The 25,972-nt window shown below is 34.9% G+C and overlaps 1 protein-coding gene across 3 annotated transcripts in view; it reads right to left on the bottom strand.

Annotated features, from left to right (window-relative positions):
* Nucleotides 1-25,972, bottom strand: part of NAALADL2 (N-acetylated alpha-linked acidic dipeptidase like 2) — a 1,183,950-nt gene that overhangs the window by 1,078,074 nt on the left and 79,904 nt on the right. For all 3 annotated transcript variants that reach the window (XM_031957680.1, XM_031957679.1, XM_031957681.1), the window contains exon 2: nucleotides 4,430-4,607. The gene's annotated coding sequence lies outside the window, so the exon portion shown is untranslated. The remainder of the gene's footprint in view (nucleotides 1-4,429; nucleotides 4,608-25,972) is intronic.

The following is a 25,972-nucleotide window of genomic DNA, read 5'->3' as shown; positions in this document are numbered from 1 at the left end:
TTGTGATCTACACTCAATCTCCACAGACCTCTTTCTCGATGTAGATTCTAGGTACTTTCTTTTTTTTTTTATTTTAATAGCTTTTTATTTACAAGTAATATGCATGGGTAATTTTACAGCACTGACAATTGCCAAACCTTTTGTTCCAATTTTTTCCCCTTCTTCCCCCCCCCCCCCCCCAGATGGCAGGATGACCAATACATGTTAAATATATTAGAGTATAAATTAAATACAAAATAAGTATGCATGTTCTAGGCACTTTCTAATGTGGTCTTTCCTCACCCTCCCTAGCCTACTACTTCTCTATATGTGGCTCCTGAAAAGCTGCTATGAAATTGAGCTAATTAAAGAAGACTCAGAGCCCAAGGACAGGAGGTAAGAGACTTTCCATACTCTGTCTTGGTCAGATTAGCGCAATATAGCCAAAGTCAAAAAGAAAGATTGTCACTAAATCGCATATAAGCACTCTCTGGAGCCACATATTGTCTTAGACAATCCATTTTACCATTATCTATGTTCTTTTTTAAAAATTACTTTAAATATTTCCGAGTTACATTTTGATCTGGTTCAGAACCATATTCATGAGTGTCTCATCCTGCAATGAGGCAAGAAGATCCTGTGTTTAACATTTCCGATCTAGAATGTTTTGCTCAGTTTCAGATACCATCTTCAAGAAGGTCACTGAGAGGATAGAGAATTTCTAGAGTAGGGGAGTCACAATGGTGAAAACTGTTGTGTTTCTGTCATATGGTAAATGATTTTGCAAAAAAGAGAGTGATTAGAAGGAACATAAAAGGGACATGAGAGCCATCTTCAAATATTTAACAGATGGCATGAAGAAGAGGGTATAAATGATGAGATAAAAACTGAATAGAAGCACATGGAAAATCTGAACCATTAGAGTTCTCTGAATATGGAATGGGCTGCCTCAAGAGAACTGATACATCCTTGACACCTCTTCTCTTACCATGAGGAATTAAGTGTTTAGGTTGGCCTTCCTAGCAAGGGGAGTCTCTTCAGAATCTCTAACTGTATGAGTCTGGTCATTCTGTTATCACTCACCCAAGTCTATGTTTCTGCTTATCCACTTTGCCCTCAACTTACCCTTCCTAGTCCTATCCTTTGACAAGAGAGATTTTGTGTGTGTGTGTGTGTGTGTGTGTGTGTGTGTGTGTGTCTCCTCAGCACATGGTAATTATTTAAAACATATTTGCTGACTGATTGGGTAGTCATTCTTCAAGGACTGACTGAAGTTCTTTCTCCTCTGAGAAATCAAGGGCAATTATTCTAGCCTACACTAATGACTTCCAACATGTCCTCTAATTATTTAGGTGCCCCAAGATGCTGGTCACACATTTGGTTCCAGGAAAAATTCACGAAATGATGGACTAATATATATATATATATATATATATATATATATATATATATATATATATAATGGAAGCAGGACCATGAAGCAGCCTTTCTTTATTGTATCTGCTTACATTCAAGTAATACATGAAGTGATATGGATCATGAAGATCCATACTATTTCTAACAAATAATCCATTACTCTCTCCCTTCCCTCCCTCCCTCCTTCCTTCTTTCCTTCCTTTCTTCTTTCCTTTCTTCCTTTCTTCTTTCCTTTCTTCCTTCCTTCTTTCCTTTCTTCCTTCCCTCCCTTCCTCCTTCCCTCCTCTCCTTCCCTCCCTCCCTTCCTTCCTTCCTTCCTTCCTTCCTTCCTTCCTTCCTTCCTTCCTTCCTTCTTTCTTTCCTTCCTCTGTTTCACTGTCTCTGTGTCTTTCTTTCTGTCTGAGTGTCTGTCTCTTTGTCCTTCTCTCTCCCTTGCCTCTATGGGTTACCCTCAAAGAGGTTAGGGAAATAATAAACCTGAAGATAATTAGCTATAGTACAGTGGCATAAGTAGTTGATTTAGAGTCAGTTAACATCTACATTTGAATCTTGCCTCAAACTGGTTCACCGTGGACTTAATCTCTTTGGACCTCAGTTTCCTTAAAAAATAAAATAAAAATGAACAACTTAGAATAAACAACCTCTCAAATCACTTCTCACTCTAAAATAGAAAGTTCTAATAGGGAATTAGAGTCATGGATCTATATCTGGAAAAGTCCTCAGTGGGCATCATAGCCCATTCATTTATTTTATAGAGGAGGAAACTGAGGTTAAATAGGTCCAATGATTTAAGTAATGTTAAACTCGACATATCAGAGGGGACATTTCAACTCAGATTCTCTTACTTCCGAAGTTATTGTTCTATGGATTCTACTCCATTGAAAAATGAGAGTACAAAGTAGAGGAGAATGAACAGCATAAAGGGATGCTGGGAACGCAGAAGACAAATGCCCCCATATTTCTTAGGACAAATCTTCACTTCTGAGACACTTTCAGCAACCTACACCCTCAGTTTACACAGTAATAGAGGAATGTTAATACCTGATTAATGTTGAGTGAAGCAATACTCCATCCTCAGTCCCAAAAGCTCAAATTTCAACCAAAAAGGAATGTATTTTAACCTAGCTTTTTCAAGTGCCTTTAGCTTCAGGGTCTTTCTATGTGGCTCTCACCGAAGGTGTCACTATGCTTAAAGAGCTGCTAAGTCAGAATTTGCAATAATGATTTTGAATTAAAAAAATATATGGTTTGCATAATCATTAGGGAAAGGTATTAATTTAAGGAGTTCATCTGATATAATTTTAAAATGTCTAAGAAATGAAGAGAAAACATTTTTAAGTCCAAAATGATAGATCATGTCTTTGGCTGGTTAAATATTTAATAATCATTTAAATTCAACAACAGTCTGCTTAAGTTGGAAATATTGAAATTAGTCATGTAAAAAATGGTTTTAAAGTCAAGCACTGGAAACACACATTCTGTGCACTTCATTTCATTTTATAGTCTCTAAGAACTATTACAATTTTTAATAAACTTGTATCTGGGATTTGAAGCCAAACACTTACATTCAAAAGGCAAGAATTTATTAACTAAAAGGCACCCAAAGTGGCAATAAAATGTATTCCCCAGTGATAAGTTGCAAATGGGTTGTAAAAGTTGCATTTTATTAATTCCAATACAATTAAGGAGCACAGCTGTCCCATCTGCATCCCCAGTGGCCCACTTTCCTAAGGATGACAAATATATATATATATATATATATATGTGTGTGTGTGTGTGTGTGTGTGTGTGTGTATATATAGTTTTCATTGCTGATAGACAAACATCCCTTAATCCAAATGCGATACCCTTAAAATGTGGCAGCCTTTGTTTACTTTTTCAGACAGTAATCTATGTCCTAAAACCTTGAAAATTTTGGTGTGTAATTTATTTTAGGTCTTATACATCTGCCGAAATCCACAAAGTCATGAAACTTACAAAGCATCCTGAATGAAAGTGAGATTAACAGTCACTGAAATACTTGCTTAGGTTATAATTATTCTTTTTTTTTTTTGCTAATTACTCTATAACTGTAGACATATAAGGCAGCATGAAGTGGTAGAAAGAACTCTGGATATTGGATTTAGGAAACCTGGAGGCAATATTTTCTAGCTGCATGAGTCTGGGCAAATTCTGTTTTCCATAATACTGGTTTTGGATCCTTCAACATTTAGAGCCCTAGATGCCTCTTGGAAGCTCCAGAATAGGGGCCAGCCTACACTGGTAAAGGGAAATCTCTCATCAGGAATTACTTAAACCAGTAGAATCTCAGGTTCCATAACTTCTTCTTCCCAACACACACACACACACACAGATGAAAATACAAAATCAAAAGAGTTATTTATGTGAGATATTTGTATGATTTCAATGTGCTAAATACTACTTCTGTGATTGAGCAAATGACCAAAGCTTTCTGGACCTCACTTTCAAAGAATCAGAGGATCACAGAGTTACCCTAGCACCTTTAGTCAACTGTTAGTATCCAAGGGTAGATACCTATTGCTTCATGCCTGATACTTACATAGCTTTTTTTCACCTGTGAAAAGAAAGGATTCATCTAGCTTCTAGATGGCACCTAAAAATGCTGGACTTTGAGTCAAAAAGACAAGGTCACATACTGCCTCAAATACTTGCTAGTTTTGTAACATTAAGTGAATCACTTAAATTATTTCTGCTTCAGATTCCCTACCTGTAAAATGGGGATAATGATATCCAGGATATTTGTTAAGAACTAACTGAAATAACATATATAAATCTCTTTGCAAACCTTAAAGTACTATATGAATATTAGTTATTATTTTCAATGTTATATTACAACATGCTTCTTTAGCTCAAGAGTTACTAACCGTGAAAGATAAATAATGTCAAAATTACCTTCTCTGGCTAAAGATACATCAAATCCTATAAAGAAAACTATTGGTTATAATAAAGCAATATTTTTTGCCCTCATCATAAAAAAAGTTTTTGTTTGATTCCAGAACGATTAATGACTTACTCTGATGTTTCAAAAGGTTGTTGATTTTCTCAGTAGGAAGAGTACACCTTTCCACAGACAGAGATCACAACCCCTCCAGACCTTAATAGATGACTTCATGAGCTGGCGTGGTCAAAAGAAACCATCACCTGGTGCCAGCCTTCTGTTACACCGTCTCCTTGATCTTGGCTGGGCTGACCTGCAGATGACAAAAACACAACTGATTGGTACTTCCAGGTATATGCCAAAATGCAAGAGCTTGGGCTAATTTGACATGACTATCGGGGTTTTAGTCACATTCATCCCAGAGGAGGCATCAGAGAAAAACTTTGGTACAAGGATTTATCATTGGGAAAAATTAAGTCCCAAGTCATGTTTCCAAGGAATGTTTTATTGTTATAAATGGTTGTGTCAATGTCTTTCTTTTTAAAAGATACAAATCCATTGTCATCCAGAGTACAACACAAAGACGAATACAAAATAATCATAAGCCAATCCTATCCCTGGGAAGAAAAACTAACAAGAAATTCAATTTCGAATGTGACCTTAATAAAAGTTTAACTTGGAACGAATCCTTCAGAATCTTTTGCTTAAAGTAAAATGAAAAATGCACTGTGTCCCACACAGCAAATTATTTCTGGATATTTTTAATAAGATTACTGTCAACTTCGTGACAGAATGCATTAGCCCAACCCCACCCGACATGTCATTTCACAGCAGAACAGGATGGTGCCGCCAATACAGGTTCCACAGCAAATCGGAGTGAAAGGGGTTCCTGTTCTGCTTTTATTTTCACATCTCTTGTGTTTTGGGTTGAATTTTTTAAAAAGGTGAAAAAGTACTCTAGGGGTTGAATAAGCAATTCGGATAGCTATTATTACAACTGTAGGATGGGAATAGAAGGTCCCTGTTCTGCTTCATTATTTACATACTGGTAATTTAAATAGTCCTTAACTCCCTGGTCCCCAATTTCTCTGCATGTCAAATACCTTTTGTAGAGGAAATATCAGGGCATATTTTGAAGTTGGACAAGTCAACTTTATTCTTCAGACTAAAACTTTAGTAAAATCAGCTCTTAATAAATAAATGATAATGTATCAGGTTAATTCTAACCAAAGTGTACCATTTGAGTGTTTCAATGTGAGAGCTCTGAAAAGCCAATTCACCTACTGTATGTTCAGTCCTGGGTTAAGCTGTGGAGGAGATGCATAGATAAGGAAGCCATAGCTCCTGCCTTCCAGGAATTGTCAACCTAGTGAGATGGTTTCCCACAAACATAACTGTGCTATCAGATTGAGATAGTGGATAGAATAAAAACAAAGAAATATGGCCAAAGTCCAGTGAGGAAGGCTGTGTTTTTGACTGGATAGAGAAAAATGAGGGAAGGGATCGAGCAACGTTCAGAGAAAAGGTGACGTTTGAATGGGTTTTACCAAAGTATAAATTTGTTTTTCTTGTCTATGTAAATTTGTTATAAGGGTTTTGTTTTCTTTTTTGTTCACTCATTGGAGATGTGGGTAGGATGGAGAAGCTAGCCACCCTACCCCACCCCCCCCAAAAAAAAAAATTATGTGTGCTTGCAATGTTTGTTTGTTTGTTTGTTTTTTGTTTTTTTGCTAAGGCAATTGGGGGTGGAGTAAGTGACTTGCTCAGGGTCACACAACCTCAGGTCCTCCTGCCTTTAGGACTGGTGCTCTACCAACTAGCTGCTCAGATGTTTTTTGTTTGTTTGTTTGTTTGTTTTTAAATGCACAGAAGAGAACAGAAAGAAACTGAGAATAAGCCCAGACAAGCAGGATAGCTTAGAAAGTTGCACACAGAACTGACATTCTTGAAAACAAAATTATATGTAATAGATATCAGTCATTTTGTGCATAATCCTTTTTTACATTTTGCTTTCTTTTTAAAAAGATAATTTCATTCATTTTTTATTATGGCTATAATAACAACCCCTCCCACAAAAAAAAAAAAAAAACACCTTGAAAAACTAGAATCTTGAAGGATTTCAACAGACTGATGTATAGATTAGGAACAGTAAAGAAATTCAAGAAATCCAAAATAAAAGTTAAAGAAAAGCAAAAGAGATGTAAGCATGAGTCATATGAAGGGGATGGCCAATAATCCAATTGGTTACAACATAATACAATAAGAAGGTAGTATATGGTATTAAAACCTAAAATGGGTAGGTCCTGATGATAGTGGGCCTTGATATACGTCTTCTTCAGTAATCAATGGGAAACCATTGAACAAATTTCAGCAGATGAGTCCCATAGCTGGTTCAGTATAAGAAGGATGGGTTAAAATCTTGTCTCTAATGGCAAGATTATTGTCTGCCTAGAGGAAACTAGATATAGTGGAATCTGGGAATCCAGGGACACCTGAGTTCAAATCCAGTCTAGCTGTATGACTTTGGGCAAGTCACTTAAATTCTGCCTCAGTTTCCTAATCTATAAAATGGACATAATAAGTATATCTCTTTATCAAAGTTGCAAGAAGATTACTTGAGTTAATATTACTATAATTAATATAATGTAAAATATTTGGGAGACCTTATTAAGTTGAGAGTAGTGGTGGCAGTAGTAGTAGTAGCAGCAGCAGCAGTAGCAGTAGTTGTATGATATCACTTAAACTTCCTGATTCCATTTTTTTTATAGGACCAAGAGACATTTTCTTTATGGGAGCAAGGAATAAGATGGCCTCTATGCTCCCTTTCAGCTTGAGACTTAGAATCCTATAAATCTACAATTAAACTTTATGAATAAGGAAGACTGTTTTGGTAGCTATATAAAGGAAAGATTGGATAAGGAGCAAGTGGAAGTGTGAAAATATGTTATAGTACCATTTTTGTCAAGTAGGTAGATCGTAATGAGGTGTTGAACAGTGACAGGGAAAAAAATTAAATTGATGTTGCAGAGATAAGACAATTTTTTTGAGATTTGATACCTTAATGTGTAAAAATGGAAGTTATTCCACCTGAAATCCCTACTTCACTAGGTTACTATGAAGTTCAAATGTAACCAGAGAGTTCTGTAAACTATGAAGCAGTATAAAAAGATCATTCATTAATTGTTTTATCTCAATTCACCAGAGCCTTGAGCTCAGGAATAGCAGGGAAATATTTGGAAAATGAGTCTATTGTTAAACAAAAAAGAGAAATGAGGAAAAGCATGGTGAGCTCAAGCAAACTGCAACATATTCCTGATCAAGAACTGTAATGTAAAGGACGCTAAAAGAGAGATTATATAAATGGAAAAGAAGGTGGGCAGGCTCTGATAGGAATTTGAATTATGTCCTATTCTTCATGATCTCATTTTTCTAAGACGCTACAATCATTTGTCATTTCTTTCTTATCAATTTACCTTCTCAACTTAGATAAGTCTCATTTTATAGATGAGGAAACTGAAGCAAACAGAGTTAAGTGACTTGCCTAGAGTCACACAGCTATTAATTGTTTGAGGTCGAATTTGAACTGAGGAAGATGAATCTTTTTTGACTTTATACCTGGTGCTCTAGTCATCATCAAGATGCCCCAACCATGTCAAATCAGGGAAATTAGAAGAAGGTCCCAGGGTGCTGAGTGGACTTGGATATATCATACAGAATGAGAGATGTATGAATGAGACTTGTGATGGTGGAATAAGTGCTGCATTAGTTAAATCACAGACCCCTTCATATATCAAAGTTATCAAAGCCTATTAAAAAAACACTATTTCAAAAACCTGTTTTTTAAAAGCCTTTTAAAAACCCACAAAAGACAGAATTATAATGGGAAGAAAACTGAAATGTGTTATCTAAGAATTTGTGAAGGTCATGTGATATAACTGAAGATCAAAAATACGCAAAAAAAAATTTTTTTAACTGAAGAATATGCACACTAAATGTTCCAGGAGAAAACTCTCTAAAGAGTTATTTCTTATGACATAATTAATACTCCACAAAAAAGTCTTAGAAATTTGGAACCAGATGGAGGGGGCAGTTCCTAATGAGACATGAAATATAAATCCTTAAAAAAATCATCACTGCATTGAGACTCTCTTTAGACTTCTGGTCACAGCTCTTTACCCCCTTTACTAGTCTCTGGGAAGCATGGTGTGGATCCACTAAACTGAAAGATTCTACATTTGATCTTTTTTTTCCCATGGAATGTTTCTAATTAAAACCAGTTTTCTAACAATTGGAAGGCATTTTAAAAATTTATATATTTTTCAGTACGTACCAAGTCCCTGTCTTGTCATCTCTTTTTCTTACTCACAATCTGCAGTATTCTTTTCACACTTGAGCAGATGAATGGGGAGTCTCTAGTGCATCAAAAACCAATATCAACCTTCCTGAATTAATTACTTACTTCAATCTCAGCTTTATAATGAGTCTCTCTGGGAATTTGAACATTTTTTTTTTTAAAGTACAGTAAGTAGCCAGCAGATGGGGAGGAGATGTGGCTGGAGGTCTTATTTTTTCTTTGTCTCCTTTCTATAATCTAAGGAGTTGAATCATAGTCTGTGTTGGGGACTGAAAGGGGAAGATGGATCATGTTTAAGAATGATCTCTATTTGAACAAGGACTTGGTCTTTCAAGTCACGTCTAAGAGCAAAGCCATCCCCACTTCTCACTTCACAAACCCAACGGTCCTGTGACATTCTGTGTTTGCCTACCAAACTATGCTCTAGAGAGAAAAACTTAACAAAAACCTGACATATACATTCTTTACTTTTTTAAAAGGAATCATTAGCAAACAGCCTAAATGTGTACAGTTGGAAAGATTTCCTTTTAAACAATTCACAGATCTAGCTCCCTCCTTGAGCTAAACTTTCAATCTTGTCTATATCCTCTGTCTTTACAGTATATTAACAACTTACATAAGTCTCATTAAGTAATTAATAAGCCATGCAGGCATATCGATCATTTAATTCCAACAAGCTTAAGTTGTCTAAATTTTTAAAAAATCTAATGAAAAGAGAATATTCCCAAATCCTATTCTCACTGACTCATTAATTAATGAATCAGTACACTTATCTGGAGCAACATCACTATTATATCATCTCACCTGAATTTGTTAAAAAGCCTTAAAAAAAAAGCCCATTTTGTCTGGCTAGTCATTTGGGAAGTTTTCACAATTATAGAGGCAGTGATAAATAGAAGTGTGGTCAACTGTTTTGAGGTCCTAACTGACACCTTCTATCTGTGAGATCCTGGGCCAGATTAGACATAGGCTGTGTCCATTTCTATTGGTAAAGCAAGTGTTTCTCATGGCATAGATGAAATCACAAGTCCAGTTAAAAAAATATCCTAAGAAATTAAGATCCAGGGAAATGATAGATGTCACTTCCCTGTAACCTTCCCTGTTTCTTCTTCTCTATAATACGTCACCACACACAGAATATGAGAGTTGGTTTCCATCGCACACCTGAGTAAAAAATCTCCCCTTTAGGCCAACTACTAAGTTCTCCTTCAGACTTTAACTGATAAAGAATCAGGGATATGATGACAATATTTAATAATGGATTCTCTGAATTGGGGATACACTTAGGGAAATACTTATGATACCCTTTTAATTTTAATTTAGATTTTTAATATTTTTCCATTGCTTTCTTAAGTATGAGAATGAACAAAGCAATAATTTTAGTGTAAAAGCTCCCACTGAAAATTGAACAATTGGCTTGTGTGCTAGTTTGAATCAACTCCAGCATGGCTCTGGTGACAAGTCAAGTGGCAAGTAAATCATGACCCCTTCCACCTCTAATCTATGAACTTGTCATTCTAAAACCTGCTGGGAGATCATACTTATCCTGCCTCTTCTCCCTACAAGCTTGCCTTCTTTGAAATAGGTAAAATGCTAATCTAAATTATGTTTATCAACATAATTGATATGTTGATTGGCATTTCTCTACATATGCGCTATCCTTTATTTGTCTTTCTCTTTTTTACTAAGAGCATTTATATACCCATTATATGGCATATATATATATATATATATATACACACATGCATGTATATAAATGTATGGATATATTTACATGCTTCTACAAAAGTATATACACACACACATATGTATCTTTCTGATTGAATAAATAAACTAAATTGCCCCTTTCCTTCTTTGCCATCTGATACCCACCAGAGAGCAGGGACTTTATAACTTTTCTTTGTATTTCAATGCTTAGCGCAGTTCTCTGCATAATGTAAGTACTTAATTTTTTTTTCATTAATTTCCTCATCTATTCATTCATCAGGTTATTCTCTTTAACTCATTGCCAACCATTTGGGATCAGAGGCAAGGTAGGGACTACATTGATCACCTCAGATCCATCCTCCACCATGAAGATAAACACTAGCTACTTCTGTGTTTATTTATCATTACCATTTCTGAATTTCTGACCCATTCAAAACTAAGATAATTAAGATACCATACAAATTATGGAAAGCTGGTGGGTGGAAGGAGGAAATGGAACTTTGCAGGTTTCAAAAAAAGACCCAAAAATGTAAGGTCTTTCACCTAGAATGGAGGGAGAAAAGCAAATATAGAAAACATATTTTCTACTCACATGATATATCCTTCTCAAGTTTAGAATCTGAATTATTCTTATCCATGGCCCTCAATACCACAATGTGGATGAAAAATGCATTACTAAATCTTGGGGAAAAAAACTGAAAAGGACATTAAGAAAAATAAGAATTTCTATGTGAGGGAAGCTAAATCCTGTTATTCATGGACTACACAGAGCAGTTAAAAGAATGACTTAAAAAAAAAAAAAAACAAGCAGCCTTTTCAAGAATTCACTCACAAGAATTGTTACATACTTGGATATCAATGTTTATCAAATGCCACTAATTCACCATTAAGTTCCATAACTATGAAAGTCTGTAGAGAACAGTTGACAAGAGGTGTGAGGAGTACGTGTGTGTGTGTGTGTGTGTGTGTGTGTGTGTGTTCTATTGAGAGCCAGATTTATAGATTTAGCTCATTTTTTCATCATATTTTGGCCATAAGTAAAGAGAAGCCAAATGATTGCTTGCTTATTTATTCTTGACTTCCCAACAAATATTAAAGTCAATTGGAGGAAGTGGGCTTAGTAATGAGTGCCATGAAAAAACAATAACAATCATATTGGAACACAATAAATGGGATCATATGGGTGTGGGTGGCAATGCCATAAATGAGTCTACTGTTTTTAATAGATGGAGGAGGAAAGTCCAATGATTTCCCATGCTGTCTGTTCTTTAATATTTACTTCCACATAAAAAAAAAAATAGTACGGGATTGGGGATGGAAGGGAGAGGAGAAAATATGAAATAAGGCCAATAGTACAGATTGATTTGTGAACTTTTCACTGATTTGTGATCCTTTGACTTCCCAAGAAACAACTGAAGTGGTTAGATGAATTTCAATAGCGAGCAAGGGAGCATATTGGGTAATAGACGTGTGGTGGTATTAGTGTTTCTCTGCACAGCTTGAAAAGAAGTTATTTCATTCACTCTCAGAAACATAAATTACACTGTCATTTTCAGACATCTGAAAGGTTGTATGGAGGAAAAGAAAGCACACTCAATTCAAAGTCAGAAAATACAGGCTGCAATTCTGGCTACATCACTCACAAGCTGGATGTGTTCTGTCGTTTTAGATGAATATAAGCTCCATGAGGGTAGGGATTATTTTACTTTTATAATTATATCCTTAGCACCTGATATAGCAATCAGAATTTAGCAGGTACTTAATAAATGTTTCCTGTGATTGATTTGTGGCCTTGGGAAAAGCACTTAAGCTTTTCAGGAGTTTCCTTCCCATTTAAAGTCCATGATCCTGTGACAATAATCATACTTTTGAGAAGGAAAAAAAAAAAAAAGAGAAAGAGAATGCAAACAAGACAAGAATAAAAAAAAATGATAAAGAGGAGGAGGAGACCATGGGGGAATGAAACGAGATGGAATGAGAGGACATTCAGATGGATTCCTCAGCAGCAGCTGAGAATAGCACAGTAGCTTTTTGGAAATAAGAAGGTTTGAAATTACTAAAGGGGATTGGGTAGAAACAAAAGAGAAGACTGTGGATGAAGGGGGGAAATCATTGAGTAGAAGCAGTGCATACTATCTCTAATGATACAATAGTAGATTCTTGAACTTAGGTCTTTCTCCCCATTCCATCAATCATTAAAATAATTATCAGCTTCATTCCTCTTTTAATGACTCTGGTCTCTTTAAACAGGAAAAAGCCACAAACACATTTCCAAAAGAAATCTAATATATAGTTCTTGGCCGTGGGAAGAATACGATTGAGGAGACAGGACATGAGCTTGTTGGATTGTCATATAAGCCTCTATGCATTTCAGTTCCTCAAATTAGAGGCGTAGCTCAGATGTGTCACAGAAATTCAAAGAATAGAATGATCTGTGTGGGCTGAAGCAATTGGGAAATTCCTCATGGAAGAAGAACATGAGCAAGAACCTTGAGGGTGTGTGGGATCTGGCAAGTCAGTACTTCTGAAGCAAGAATTGAGAGTGTCTTATTTCCAATACTCAGAAACTTTGGTACATGTGCTTAAGATAAAATCTGAACTTCTAATCTAGACATGAAGTCTTTCTACTGTCTAGTTATATTTTTCCTTCAGACTTGGGCCAGCTCATTATCCCTTGGATAATTTTTCTACTCTCCCCCAACAGCTCTCTACATCACCAACAGTACCATCTCTACTACAATCCCCTTTGATTAGTAAATTCTTCCCCAGAACTACTACTTCAAATAGTACTCATGCTAGACATACTTCAAAGTCAACCAATCCATGGCTTTCCAAACTACATTCTCAATTTATCTGGCTCCTACTTCCCATATCATTTGTTGGCTCTTTTTTATGTAATTTCCCTTATTAGAATGTAAATTTCATTAGGCAAGGACTGGATTTGTATTCTCAACATCTGCCATATTATAAGCACTTAATAAATCATTCTTTCCTCTCTTCCTACTCTCTCTCTTCCCTTCTCTCTCCCTCTTCAAATTTCTTTTTTCTGTCTCCCTCTGTCTCTGTGTGTGTCTCTGTCTATTCATCCATCTATCTCCTTTCCACCCATCTTCCTTATTGAAGACTATCCTTAAATAAGTATGGGATCACCAATACTCTTTTCTTCTCTCCCTCCATTTATTCCTTAGGATTGTATTTATTTTCATGGTTTTAGCTATGTAGATGACTTCCAAGTCTTTATTACCAGCCTCAGAGGTACTGTATGTACATTTCAAAATTTCTGTTGGATCAACCTAATTTAATACCTCCCTGGAAATTCAAATTCAACATGGCCAAAATTGAACTCACTATTCACTTCCTCCTCATGGATATATTATAAAATTCCATAGTCTCTGAAGAATTAAAGTCGGTGGTCATTCAAAGGGAATGGCTAATAGGGGCTGTAATGCAATGTCAATAAAGAATGAAGGGCTAAAAGAGGTTAAAAATGAGGAGATGGACAATTGAAAAAAAATCTGGATAGGCCATGTAGTTCAAAAAGGGGAGAGGAATAAAAAAATGGATGGCTGACAAAAACTATCAAGGAAAGCCTTGAGTGCACTGGACAGACTTCTTTATGGAGAGTTTTGGGGAGGATCTGGACAGCACAGGGCAGGGACAGGCATAAATGCATCATGAAATGCATTGTTGGCAAGTACACTTATCCATATATCAATGGGACCAAAAGATGATAGATTTTATGCTTAAAGGAGCTAAGAGGTTACCTAGTATAGATACCATTATTTATCTATTTGGAAACTATATTTGAACCCCCTACAGCCTAGAAGATCTTTCAGCTTATTGCACAAGCAGACTTGCCAAGAATACTAATATACATTCTCCTCTAATATATATATATATATATATATATATATATATATATATATATGTGTGTGTGTGTGTGTGTGTGTGTCCCCATGTATATGTTTACAAATAAATGTGTATATGTACATGTATGTGTATTTCCACAGGGAGATATAAATTATCCCTTTTCATTGCTTCCCTTCTGTAGTCGATCAAAAATATTCTGAACTTCTGAGCAACCCTACCCATTGGTCTGCCTTGGTTGACAAACTATCTCTTAAGTCTGTGGGTGCTCTGAGCAGGGTTGAACAGAAACTGCTTAAATTTGAACTCCATGTGTTGTGGAGACATCAAGGCAGGGCCTTTGTTGCTCAGTCCTTTCTGTACAACTGTTTGTGACCCCATTTCAGACTTTCTTTGCAAAGATATTGGAGTAGTTTGCCATTTTGACCTCTAGGTCATTTTACAGATGAGGAAACTGAGGCAAACTGAGTTAAGTGATTTGTCCAGGGTCACACAGTAAATGTCTGAGACCAGATTTGAATTGAGATCTTTCTGATTCCAACCCCAGTATTCTATCCAGTGAGCTATCTAGGACCTTAGAGAAAAATAATTAGAAGGTTCTCTATTTCAAGAAAATGCTATTTTGTTCCAGATGTATTTCATTGATATATAGGAAGAGTTCCCTGAACTCATCCCCATCAAATCCTTAGCAAGGTACCTAATCCCATTTTTAAATCTGAATTTGCAGTTGTAGAAATCAGACACCCATAAAAAGCAACTATTTATTACTGCAGTTAGTGCTTTGAAGGCCCTTTTTCTGTAGTCTATGCATAGCACTGAAGCACTTTATCATATCTCCAGGAAAAAAAAATTCTGTCTATTAGTATGTGAATGACCTTCAGCTCCAAGTTTGTGTATCTGCTGGCCCATTCCATTAAAGGGAATATTATCACTATCTCTAACCCCGTGTCCTCTGACTTTCTGAACTGATAGATAAATAAATCTGATTCCCTTTTTTCAAGGGAGTTTCTAATTTAAGCAGATCCTGTTCAACTCCGCTCAGAGCACCCGCGGACTTAAGAGAGAGTTTGTCAGCCAAGAAGGCCAGTGAGTAGGGCTGCTCAGGAAAGCAGAATGTTTTTGATCAGCTACAGAATGGAGGCAATGGAGAAGGACAATTTATATGTGTGTGAGAACATACACATATACATACAAATACACATTTATTTTTATACATATATATGTGTACAGTTACATATATCAGAGGAAAATATATATTAGTATATAAGAATATATCATAACTAATGTATAAATATAAACATATGTGTAGTATATATGTACATGTGTAAATAAACACATATGTATAAATTAGAGGAGAATCTTGGTACCAGATTTTAGCTAAATATATGCATATATATCTACGTATTGCATATATACGTTAGAGGAGAATATCTTAGAATATTAGATGATAGTATGATTAAATATGTAGATGTACATACATATACAAATATACATGTGGATATATATACATACATACATATATTAGTATATTAGACTATATTAAAACTGATTATATAAATGTGTATATTATATATACATACACACAACACAGTTGAGAGAATATATATTAGTGAATTATTCTATATTATAACCAAATATATTCATATGTATTAGATGAGAATATACCTTAGTATATTAGACTGTGGTATGTTTAAATATAAAATACATATGAGAAAATAAATATTACTGCACTAAATTATAACATTACTAAATATATATACATATATTAGAGGAGAATATATTGTAATTAGATAAGCTTAAATGCATATATTAGAAAGGGAAGATATTTCTAATATATATACACAAAGGGAGGTATATATTACATATGTACTTATAGATTATATTTCCATTATACATCCCCTGACTCAAATAGCTTGCATGCTATCAAAGGAAGCATCATATAGATAAATAAAAATAAACAGACATCAAGATAAAAATAGGACAATTTGAAGAGAGAGGCATTAGCTGCTGTTAAGAAGGGTAGATCACTAGTATCTGAGCTGAGCTTTGTAGGAAACTACGAACTCTAATAGGCACATGAGGAGGGAGGACCTACATACTAAATTTTGGGGGAGACAATAAGATCTATATTACTTATCTCACAAGGACTTTCCCTGGCAAAAAGGAGATGAGGGATGAAGAGGGCTTTTAAAATGTTAACCTGCCAATGTCAGTTATTATTATTGTCCAAAGTTAATAAGATGTTTACACTTGAGTTCATATATCTCACAAAATGTCTTATCAGAGACAGAATTTGAACTCATGCCTTTCTCACACCAAATCCAATGTTCTACCCAGTATGTCACAGGAACTGGAAATCCTGGGGATGTCCATCAACTGGGGAATGGCTGAACAAGATGTGATATACAAAGATAATGGAATATTATTATTCAATAAGAAATGATGAGCACCTAGATTTCAGCACAACCTGAAAAGATTTGCAGGAATTATCACTTGCATGATGCTGAGGAAAGTGAGCAGAACCAGGAAAACATAATAGTAACACAACATTTTGTGATGACTGACTTAGCTCTTCTCAGAAGTACAGTAATTCAAGACAGTTTAACAAACCTCATAAGGGAAAATGCCATCCACATTTAGATAAAGAGCTATGGAGTCTGAATGTAGATCAAGGTAGATCCTATTTCCACCTGGTTACTTTTTTCTTTCTTGTGGTTTTCCTCTTTACTTTTGATTCTTCTTCCATAATATGACTAATGTGGAAATATGTTTCATATTATTGACTGTACATTTAAAATCTATATCAGATTGTTTACCATCTTGGGAAGGGGGAAGGAAAGGAAAGAGGGACAAATCATTTGGAAATCAAAATCTTATAAAAGTGAATGTTGAAAACTAAAAGAAAAAAAAATTAAGAGGCAAAAAACCCCACCAAAAATAAAATCAATTCAAGGTCCCATAGTTTGTTTCCCTGAGAAGTAAAATATTTGGAATCTTTATATTTATTAGGTGCAACAAAGAATACAATAATTATCCTTAATACAAATTTACACAGGATGAATGAGTTCTTCAGAATTAACAAGAGTACAAACCTTTTTATTCTCACTGAAAACTTAATTTTCAATTTAGAGCAATAACTTTAATTTATCATACAAGATGGCTCTGATAACCTCCTCTAACTTTGATTCTGCTAACTGAAGCATGCCTTCATTTGAAAATAAAATACAGATAAAATGGCACTTTCACTACATTCTTAGCAGCATAGGAATCTGAATTCTGTTCCTAACAGAATCAAATTAGTTAAAAAAGGTCAAGGCTAAAAGACTTCTTAATGTTCAATGACCAACAGGAAGAAAATGATGGCCTAGAACACACACATACTCCTGGACCATTAGTTTTCCACTGGTTCTTAATCCCTAGGAGATAGAAGAATGTGCTGAGCCTGTTACTTTGATAGCAGGGAAAAAATCTCAAAGAATTGTATGAGCTCTTCCTCCCCCACCTCATTTCCTTCCACTTGTAAAGAAAAGTTAGCAAATTCATTAAATTTCCAGAGATTATGAATTTATAACTGGACTATATTAATTCTCATACTAACAGTTTGAGTTGAGGCAGAAAACATTAAGATTGAAAAGTCATACTAATTTGTGCTTGGGAGGGAGGAAAGAGGAAGGAGGGTCCCCATCAGTACTTATAACTCAGACTGGAGCAAAAAGGTCACAGTATATGGATTTTCAATATTTTTTTTTAAAAATGGTAGGGACATTTGGGAAAGGGAAGGACTCAGAAATTTTAATTTTAAATGTAGGTAATAATGAACTGGATAGATCGATGACCCTGGAGTCAGGGTTCCTAGGTCAAATCCTGTCTCAAACAATAGCCATATATCCCTTGGCAAGTCACTCTGTTTGCTTTACTTTCCTTAACTATAAAATGGAGACAATAAAATAACTTATTCACTGGGATGATCAAATGAGAGAGTAGTTGAAATGCATTTTTTAGACCTTAAAGTGCTACATAAATATTAACTATTATTATTAATAGCAGCAGCAATTGATACAGTTGCGATTATAGTTGTAATATTTGAAAAATCTAGATTTTCAGTCTGAAGAGATTGTGAAGGCTGTGGAATTCAACCTGTACCATAAATATGAATCTCCAGAATAACAAATGATGATCCAACCTTTATTTGAAGATTTCCAAGAAGAAACTCATTAAAAAAGCAAACTTTGGAAAGTCTCTAATTGTCAGGGAGTTCTTTCCCTCTCTACTCTCCAATATCCAATATCAAGTCTAAATGTGCAGTGCCATTTATTTTGTATCTTATGCTATTTCTTTAACATGAATTATAACTGCAAACATGCTTGTCAGTGTCAGTAAACTTTAGGACAAAAGTTTATGGACACTGAAGAAAAAAAGAAAAAAAGAAAAGAACCCAATTCTTTTTAAATTCAGTGATGAATATTTTCTACTTTAGTTGCTTGACTTTATTTTCATTAAAATTGGGATAAGAAAGGGTTAAATTAAACTGGTTTCCATTTCATTAATTGTAATGTTCTGGTTAGCTTTCTGGAAGTCTGCAGACCAGACCATTTCAGCAGAATATCCACCACAAGAATAGTTAGGGATAAAGTCTTTATTATCGCCTTCACAGTCTGTCTCCCTTGCCTGGGGCCCAGCTAGCTTTCTGGAGGCCCTCCACAATGGGTCTTGGTTTCAGTGCAGGAGGCAGGAGAGCCACCAGGAAGATCTCTATCTTTAAGTCTGTCTGAGTCCCAGAGCTTGAACTCCAGCCTCCAGTCCTCTGTCTTCTCCCTCTCAGGTGGAGTTTGTCCCCAGTTTATATACTCTATTACAATTACATCATTATAGTATGCTTAGTATAAACCAATCATTATATCACTAGAGAACCATTATTTGTTGTAAGATTAAATCAATCATACTGAATTAGAGAATTCATATGATAAACTAGATAACCATTGTATTATCAATTCCACTGAGTTAACACCTTTTTATAGGATTAAATCAATCATACAGAGTGCCTGCTCTTTATAATAAATAATGTTAAGGTATAGATCTGGTAAGTACTGAAGAGAGAACTTGAAATGACAGGTTTTGCTGGGGAGTAAGGAAATAGGAGAAATAGGAGAGAAGCAGCATGACTGAAAATCAAGTTTCTCAAAGTTCTGTAAACTTTTTTGAAACTACATTAAACACTTACATAAAGGACAAGGCACTGACATTGAGATTCTGTTATCCAAATGAATACTTTGAAGGTGAAGGGTGCCTTGATGCCTTCTTTTTATTTTTATTTTTCAAATAGGAACAGAATCCATACTGATATTTTATGTATGAGAAGTACAGTAGCCGATGATCAAGAAATATTGATTAGTTGATGCGAGAAGCATTGATAACAAGTACTAGTTTGCCTTCTATGACATCAAGACTGTCCTTTCCCAACCATTTGGGTGTTTTTCAATTGGGTTTTCTTGGTATCTAAAATCAAAATGGAGACCAAAATTGGACTCTTGTTCTATTATTTAGAATCTCTTGGTTCAGAGTTCAAGAAGAGAGGATATAAGATTATGCACAGTTTTCACCTCTTAGAGACTTAATACAGTTATGGAAGAAGAATGGCATATTGGAAAGAGAACCAGCTGTGGAACCAGAAATACTTAGATTCAAGTGACACAAAATGCCTGTGGCATCTTTGGAAAATCCTTTAACCTCTCAGTGCCATATAATTTCTGAGACTCTTTAAGTTGCAGAAAATTTACTATATAAGTAGAAGGAGTTCCTCATCTTAGAACCCTTTGTTGCTGCTCTTCAGCTATTTCAGTTGCATCCAACTCTTCATGACCCCATATGGAGTTTTCTTGGCAAAGTTATTGGAGTGCTTTGCCATTTTCTTCTCTAGCTCATTTTACCAATGAGGAAATTGAGGCAAAAAGGGTCTTGGTCACTTGGTCAGAGTCATACAACTAATAAGTATCTGAGATCAAATTTGAACTCAGAAAGATGAGTCTTCCTGACTCCAGACCTGGCTCTCTAGCCACTGTATCATCTATATATCCTATATAACAAGAAAATCAGAGTTCTAGGACCTATATTCTATGCTACTATATTTTTAGGTGACTTTGAATTGCTCTACCAATTTAAGAGAATGAAAATTATCCTCATTGATCTGGGAGAGTCCGATGCTTTGCAGAGGATTAACTCATGTCTAGATTTATATGAAAATAAATTATGAAGGCCATTATTATTATGCTAATAAAGTACTTTAAAGCAAAGTATGCCCTTTTTGGCACTGATAATTTTCTGATTGTTAGGAAAAGAAATGATACAACATGTGTACATTACCAGAAAGAAGCATTCAAGAAATCCAGTTGAATTAAAGCTGAGAGCAAAAATGAACAGAAAAAAAGAACTACTTACTTCAAAACTTTTCCCCCTATTCCATCTCATGTACAGTATCTTAAATCTAGTAAGCACTTCATAAATATTAATTGATTGACTGATTTTTGTATCCATGTGCTAAAATATGTGAGAATCACACTAGAACAGTGCTTCTTTAGAGAGGATGATTTATTGCTACCTTTATGTTGGAAGGCAGGATCAGAAATGAATCTATGATTTTAATGATTTAATTCTATCTCTCCTTGGGAATCTTCAAGCAGAAGTTGGACGGCTACTTTTTGTGCATTCTGTACCAAACATTCAAGGTAGAGGTAGAGGACTGTATGTATGAGATGGGTTAGATAGCAACTGAGGTCACTTTCAACTGTCAAAACGTCAGTCAAGGAATTTCCAGAAGAGTAAAGCTGTGCTCCTAAAATCATGTATCTATTTAGCTACTTATACCATATTCATGTGGACATATGTTGTCTCCTTCAACAACTCCTTGAGGACAGGGACTACAGTTATTGCTCCTACATTGCAACTTTCCCCATCATGATTTTGATATATCACGAATCTCCATCAGAAATGATTAAATGGGAATTTTTAGGGAGTTTTGAGGAAGCCACAAATGATACCTAAAGGTCACCAGACTACAAAAATGGTTAGAAACTCAGAAATATATATATATATATATATATATATATATATATAATTGTATTATATCCATGTATTTTATCTTTTAATACTATAATAATTCAGACTTCTCTGGTATGAAGGGAGGGTCAAAACATGTTACACAGATTTTCTAGGTCATAGGGTACCATGCCCTAAACCTCCATGATGTGGAAAGGATAATTGCATTTCACTGTTATTTTTCATCCCCAACATCTACCACAATTGTTGGTGCAGAATAGGAACGTGATAATTGTTAACTCATTGTTTGAATGAACCATGAATGGATGTACATTACAACCATTTCTCATATTATAGGTGTCATCTCAAGGTTTGTGTTCAATTCTAGATACCACAAATTGAGGGCATTGATAAACTAAGGAATATCCATAGGAAGGCATCCAGAAGGACTGAGGGCCTGAATCTATAACATATAAAAACTGGTTGAAAGAATTGGACATGTTTAGCCTGGAGAAGTCTCAGGGGCACATGAAGGATTGTCATAGGGAAGAAATATCAGACTTTCTATTTGGCCCAAGAGGTTAGGACCAGGAAGGTAAGCACTTCACAAATTATCTCAACTGATCCACACAAAAGATCCTGAAATTAGGTGTTGTTGTTAATCCCCATTTTACAGATGAGAAACTCAGGCAAACAGAGGTTAAATGGTATGGCCAGGTGCACATAATAAAGCAGACTAAAGCATTGATGCCTAAGTAACATCTAATCTTGATGGAGGTGGGGGGGAAGTTGATCTGATGGAGGAGGTCAGTTTGATGGGAAATTTGCCATGACAATTAAAAAAAAAAGATCTCTCTTTGGGGGCCTATAAGGACAAACTGCAGGTGAACTCAATGCATGGGCCATACAAAGAACTGAATTATACCCACACTAAGAGTAGTTAGGTGATGGATAAAGCCCTGGGCTTGGAATCAGGAAGACTCAACTACATGGGTTCAATTCCAGCCTCAGATACCTACTGTCTGTGTGATCCTGAGCAAGTCACTTAACCTTGAATGTCACATTTTCCTTACATCTAAAATGAGTTGTAGAAGGAAATAACAAAGTACTCTAGTATCTCTGCCAAGACAACCTCTAATAGGATCACAAGAGAACAATTGAAAATACTGATAACTCACACTGAAACCACAATAAAACACAAGCCAAATTACAAAAACAAAACCAAACTCGTGAAAGTGAATGGATCCAATAACCATGTGATGTTTGAAATATTCCATTTGAACTGCATAAAGTGACAACTTGTAGCTGCTTCTAAAATGGATTCTCATTTTTACATTAAATTGCACACAGAGAGCAATGAATGATTAGCTTCCAGTATTAGAGCAAGATTAAAAATTGTCAGTCAAGGTCACATTTTTAAAAAAATTATTATTATTTTTATTTAATTACAATTCTTTTCTCTCTCATTTACTTCTGATTGGGGAAAGCTCCCACAACCTCCAATTGCTGAAAATTACTAGAAAAAACCTCAAATCAATGGAAAAAAGGCATGTTGATTTTTTCCATTCTGATTTATTCAGAAATGATTTTTAAGGTTTTTGTTTTGCAATGAAAGATGTCAAAATGAGAGAAAAGGACTTGGCTCTAATGGGCTCAGTTCCTGCAGTCGCCTTTGACATCATTTCCATTTGTACTGAATATGTGACCTCAGTGGGAGGTTGGACTTCCTTCTGAATCCCACACTTATTTGGTATCCTGCTGCCAAACCAATAAATAAAAAATAATAGGAGCAAAGAAGCCACTTATATATTTGTTCTTGCAAAGCATGAAAAGTATCTAATGTGTTATGAAGATAATTGCCCATTCCTGCACAATGATTTGCAAAGAAAAACAATTACATTGATTAAGGCACATAAATATCAGAAGAGTTAAATGGTTAAATCTGGTCTAAAAAAATGATACATACTTATTATCCTATTAACTATGCTTTTCCCTTGATGATTAAAGATTTAACTCGGTGAATAAATATTTAAACTTCGCACTGTACACAAGACTGTGGCATATTGAGGTTATTGATGGTATCTAATTTTGACCTGGGCGGGGGGTGGGGAGGAATCAGTAAAGTGAGATGGGGAGAATTATAGCTATACACACATCCTGCAGACGTACACCTCATGTGGGAAGGGGTTCAGTGTTCCGGATCATCCTAACTTTCTTTTCTTTGAAACATTCTGCATTAAGAACTTTATCTAATTAAAATAGAAAAAAAATAAAATAGAGAAACTGCTTTCTGAAGAGAATCTGGGAGCTGTGGTGACATGTGGCCTATTAAGGACACAAAAACATACTTGATTCTGCTCATTGGTATGAGATTTTTGTGAACTGTAATAAAAGTGATTATCTAGTACAAGTTGGTAAAATATGTAGTGTTCTTGTATGTGTGATCATAAAATAAAATTGTGGAGAATATTTTAATTTTATTAGATACATGAGGGGGAGTGAGGCTGTTATTTCATTAATAGGCAATTTCTGCTTTGAGACTTCCTTCTACTGATCTAATGTACTAGGGAGTAAGAGAGGTTCCCATAATTTACCTAAACTCATACAGTTTGAATGTGTCAGAGGTATGACATCATTGGTCTCCATTACGTCACAATAGGTAGAAAGGAAGGGAATATACATTTCTACATAAATTGCTATATGTCCAAGCATCATGGCAGTGCTTTCTTAAAAATATCAGCTCATTTGAAACTTATAACAACCATTCAAGCTAAGTGTTATGATTATCCCCAGTTTTTCACTTGTGGAAACTGAGATAAACAGAGCCAGATCTCTAGCCACTCTAGTCATCACCTGTTATGATACCATGGGAACATAGTATCTACAGTTGGAGAAAATCTTAAAAATATTCTATTCTAATATTTTGCTTTTAAGTTTTAATTAATTTCATTAAGTAAATTAATTTTATTTAATCTTTAATTTTTTTCAAGTTTAGGTTCTCAAGATAAGAAATCTGAAATTCATAGAAGTTACAGCATCATAAAGCATAAGCATGGAGGTAAAAATGGCAGGTGGGAGGGGGCCAAGATGACACAGCTCCTAAGTAGCAGGAAGGGAATGACAAGCAGGACTTCTAAATATCAAATCTATAGTATTCTTCTAAATATCAAATCTATATACAATGCTATATTTGAAGAGAAATTCAATTTTAAATGTAAGAATCAAATGCATTATTCAACTATAGTAAAAGATGTGAAGTGTTAAAATGAAATCAGGAAGATATGGGTTCAACTTTTGTTTAGAAACTCCCCCTCACTGTGTGACTTTATTTATTTAGCAATTTGAGTTTCAGTTTCCCAAAACTCAGTCTCCTGAGACTTGATCTTCAGAAGGTCAAGAATTATGCTTTTCATTTATTATTTACAAATATTACAAGTGTGTAAAATATTTTGCACACTTCCAAGTACTAGAGAAATGCCAACTTTTACTATTATTATTATTATTATCAGTTTTAATATTTGTAGCATTATATATAGGTAAAAGCATGAAATGATTTGAAAAGAGACCAACAAAATATTCAGAGATAATCAGAAAGTTTGAGCTTATTTGTAAATACTTTCTTTAGATTCTCTTTGGGCTGGGTATAATGAAAACTTTTACAATCTATGGGGCAGAAAAGAGTTCGTTGACAATCGAATTCAAATCTATAAGAATTAGCATATACAAAATAAACACTTCCATAACCTACATCAAATTGTTTACTGTCTGAGGGAAGAGAGTGAGGAGGAACGGAGAAAAAAATTAGAACTCAAAATCTTACAAAATGAATGTTGAAAACTATCTTTATGTACTTAGGAAAAAATGCTATTAAGTTGGAGGGGTAAAGAAGAAATATTCCTTCATTTCTTATTCAGTTTCATATAGACTCTTAGTTTTGATGTATTTTTTTTTAAAAATTATAAAAGCTACTCAAGAGTACAACTGATTTTCTTTCATTAGAAGAACACAGTTCTTATTTTTACAACAGTACATAAAACACCAGTAATTTCTCTGTACCCAGACAAAGAATTGGCCAAGGTAATAGTCATAGTCAATCTTGTCCACTAAGCACAGGAATTAAAGATAGGGTATATGAAAAGTCTTTTTTGCTCATCAAAAAAATGGGAATGGTAAACAGGTAGGAAGCTGTCTGAACTAGAGACAATAATTTTAGAGTCCATGTCTTGCCTCTATTTTTCAGCCTTTCCTCTCTCCCTACCTCCATTCATTTCTTCAATTATGCCTGGCCTACTTTTTTTCTAAAAGAAATAAGAGAATCTAAGTTATTAAAAATTATACAACATCTTAAAATTACTCAAAGTTCACACGACATCCCAAATGTTGGTCAAATTTCCTTGCCAACTCTCACAGGACCAAGATTATCATCATCACCATCATCATCAAGATTAATATATATATCAAATGACTTTTGAATTATGAGCTTCTTTTTGCCTTTTTTTATATTCCCAGCACTTAGCCTATTGCATGGAACATAGTAGGTGCTTGACAAATGTTTATTGACCAAAGTGATTATCTCGTATCACATGTGATTCATATGAGTCATTAAAATCTTAAGAGTTGTATGGTCAAATATACATTTTAACACCCCAGGAAGGCAATATCAAACATAGTTAAGGGTTTGCCTAAACTGAGACTCTTAATGAAACTTGAATTTCTAA

Source organism: Sarcophilus harrisii, chromosome 3 (assembly GCF_902635505.1).
Source record: "Sarcophilus harrisii chromosome 3, mSarHar1.11, whole genome shotgun sequence".
In the NCBI taxonomy this organism is placed as follows: Eukaryota; Metazoa; Chordata; class Mammalia; order Dasyuromorphia; family Dasyuridae; genus Sarcophilus; species Sarcophilus harrisii.
Note: the sequence above shows the minus strand (reverse complement) of the source record. Positions and strands in the feature narration are given on the sequence as shown.